Source organism: Gavialis gangeticus, unplaced genomic scaffold (genome assembly GCF_001723915.1).
Source record: "Gavialis gangeticus isolate Ggan-Ray unplaced genomic scaffold, GavGan_comp1, whole genome shotgun sequence".
NCBI lineage: Eukaryota > Metazoa > Chordata > Crocodylia > Gavialidae > Gavialis > Gavialis gangeticus.
This window is the reverse complement of record NW_017729028.1, coordinates 9,321,054-9,324,348: the sequence shown is the minus strand read 5'-3', so window position 1 is coordinate 9,324,348 and position 3,295 is coordinate 9,321,054. Positions and strand designations below refer to the sequence as shown.

At 50.6% G+C, this 3,295-nt stretch overlaps 1 non-coding gene across 1 annotated transcript; it reads right to left on the bottom strand.

Annotated features, from left to right (window-relative positions):
• Window positions 1-240: 240 nt before the first annotated feature.
• TRNAS-UGA lies at window positions 241-322 on the bottom strand. Its single transcript has one exon. It is a non-coding gene; the product is annotated as a tRNA-Ser (tRNA).
• Between the last annotated feature and the right edge of the window lie 2,973 nt (window positions 323-3,295).

The window sequence follows — 3,295 nt, the reverse complement described above, 5'->3', positions numbered from 1 at the left end:
TTCATAGATTCATAGATGCTAGGGTCGGAAGGGACCTCAACAGATCGTTGAGTCGGACCCCCTGCCTAGGCAGGAAAGAGTGCTGGGGTCAGATGACCCTGGCCAGGTGCTTATCCAGCCTTCTCTTAAAGACCCCCAAGGTAGGGGAGTGCACCACCTCCCTTGGAAGCCCATTCCAAATTTTGGCCACCCTTATCATGAAGATGTTTTTCCTGATATCTATCTTAAAAAAGAAACTGCTGCTGTGAACAGTATTTGAACCTGCACAGGGAGCCCTCCTTAGATTTCAAGTCTAACACCTTCACCACTCAGCCATCACAGCTAAACTGAAGGCCTGTCACAATTATATCCTCCAGATACATCAGACAGGAAGTCCCTTGTAAATCCATTAACACAGTATCCATCCATCTCTGAAATGTGCTAGGAGCATTGCATAGCCAAAAGACATAACATTAAACTCAAAGTCCCTCCTTAGCACAGAAAGAGGTCTTAGCTCTGTCTCCTGGGTGCACTTCCACCTGGCAGTACCCACTAGGTAGATCAAGGATGGAGAACGATTAAACTTTGGCTAGGAGGTCAAGTGTATCATTAGTTAGAGGCAAGGCAATTTCTAACAGGCATCCTTAGCAGTAAGATCATTCAGTTTATGGTAATCCACACAGACCCATACACCTCTCATAGTTTCATAGATTAAGGGTCGGAAGGGACCTAGTAGATCTTCTAGCCCGACCCCCCGCCAGGGCGGGAGAACAACAAAACCCCAAAACAAAAACGGGACTCAAATGAGTCCAGCCAGGTAGGCATCCAGCCTCTTCTTAAAGACCCCCAGGGTAGGGGCCAGCACCACTTCCCTTGGAAGTTGGTTCCAGCTCCTAGCCGCCCTAACTGTGAAGTAGTTTTTGCGGATGTCCAATCTATACCTCCTCTCCATCAACTTGTGCCCATTACTCCTTGTTATGCCAGCGGGCGCTAGGGGAAACAGCGTCTCCCCCAAACCCTTCTGGTCCCCCCTAGTGAGTCTATAGACGGTCACCAGGTCCCCCCTCAGCCTTCTCTTGTGGAGGCTGAATAGGTTCAGGTCCCGCAGTCTCTCACTGTAGGGTCTGCCCTGTTGTCCCCGGATCATGCGGGTGGCCCTCCTCTGGACCCTCTCCATGTTGTCCACATCCCTCTTGAAATGGGGCGCACAGAACTGGACACAATACTCCAGCTGTGGCCTGACCAGCGTCGCGTAGAGGGGGAGGATCACCTCCTTGGCTCTACTCGAGATGCACCTGTGGATGCACGACAAGGTCCGGTTAGCCCTGCCAACCATGACCTCGCATTGTCGGCCCATGTTCATCTTGGAGTCAATAATGACTCCAAGATCTCTTTCTGCCTCCGTGCTCTCGAGTAGGGAGTTCCCCATTGTGTAAGTGTGCTGCTGGTTCCTACTGCCCAAGTGCAGCACCCTGCACTTGTCCGTATTGAAACGCATCCTGTTCCTGTTAGCCCACCCCTGTAACCTATCCAGATCCCTCTGCAATCTCTCACTCCCTGCTAGCGTGCTCACCTCCCCCCAAATTTTGGTGTCATCAGCGAATTTAAACAGGTTACTTTCCACCCCATCATCCAGATCGCTGATGAAGAAATTGAACAGCGCAGGCCCCAGGACCGAGCCCTGGGGGACTCCGCTACCCACCTCCCCCCAGGTCGAGTATGACCCATCCACCACCACCCTCTGAGTGCGACCCTTCAGCCAATCTGCAATCCATCTGACTGTGTAGGCATCTATGCCACAGTCGCCTAGTTTTTTAACTAGGATGGGGTGAGAGACGGTGTCAAAGGCCTTGCTGAAGTCCAGAAAGACTACATCCACCGCGACACCTGCATCCATGGCCTTTGTGACCTGATCGTAGAAGGCAATCAGGTTGGTCTGACATGATCTCCCCCTAATAAATCCATGCTGATTGCCCCTGAGCATCATTTCTGATGCCGGCCCATCACAAATGTGCTCCTTGATGATCTTCTCAAAGAGTTTCCCCAGGATTGAGGTAAGACTGACGGGCCTATAGTTGCCCGGGTCCTCCCTCTTCCCCTTCTTGAAGATGGGGACCACATTTGCTACCTTCCAATCATCTGGCACCTGGCCCAAGCACCACGATCGCTCATAGAGCCGTGCCAGGGGCCCTGCAATAACCCCAGCTAGCTCCCTCAACACCCTGGGGTGGAGAGCATCCGGACCCGCTGACTTGAACGCGTCCAGCCCCTCCAGAAGCTCTCTAACCCGGTCCTCCCCAACCTGAGGTCTGAAGGCGATCCCCTCGAGTCCGGCTTCTATCACAGCAGGGAAGTCCCGGTCCCTGCACAAGAAAACGGAGGTTTTCTTTCCCTTTCCTCTGTAACAATACCACAGGCTGACAAAGGGCCTGATGATGCCTCTCTTCCATCTCTCTCAACTGCTGATCAAACTTCCACTGGAAACATGGGTATTCTTCTAGGCTCCTATTTGACAGGTCTGGCATTGTCAGTGTTGATCTGGTGTTTTCTTAGGCCTGTATAACATAGTCTTACCTCTCAGCTCCATGTTCTTGGGGAACCCTGGCACAGGACACAGCCTGTCTGACTCACAAATAATTCCCCACCCCCCTTCCCTCCTCTACCTAAACAAAATTGATTAAGATGCAGTGGGAGACATACCTAAAGCCCTCCAGATAAGGGAGCAACTGCCCTAGGTCTTATTTGCATCTGAGATGGAACCAGATGACCATTCATTTACGTGGGAGATGGAGAACAGAAAGCCCGAATCAAAGACTGCAGTGAATTCTGGGATCTGTGACGGGGAATCTGTGCTCCAAATGCTAATCAACCCACATTTACACACACCCAGCTCAGCATTTATCAGACCAGTTCTAATCTGGATTTACAAAGGACCTTTCCCACACCACACACATACACCTCATCTAACCAGAACTAAGCAAAAGTAAAAGTTTAATAGGCATCTTGGGCCAAACATTTCCTGGTCCCACTATGGGAGGCCTATTTAAACTTGATTGACTAAAACTCGGTTGCCGGGTTAGGGAATGCTGAGACAAAGGGACCGAGTCAGAGAGGTATGGGCAACATTTGAACAATGGTAAAGGGTTCATTACAGCATCCATGCCGTTGGAGCCCTGATCACAAGTGTTGTCATACTTTTCCCAGGATGACTGGTGACAGTCCTCCCCACAACAGGTTATGAACACTCCAATAATTGCCTTAAGTCTGTTAAAAGACTATAATAAGATCTGGAAAAGTCATGCTAAGCTGAGGCTTG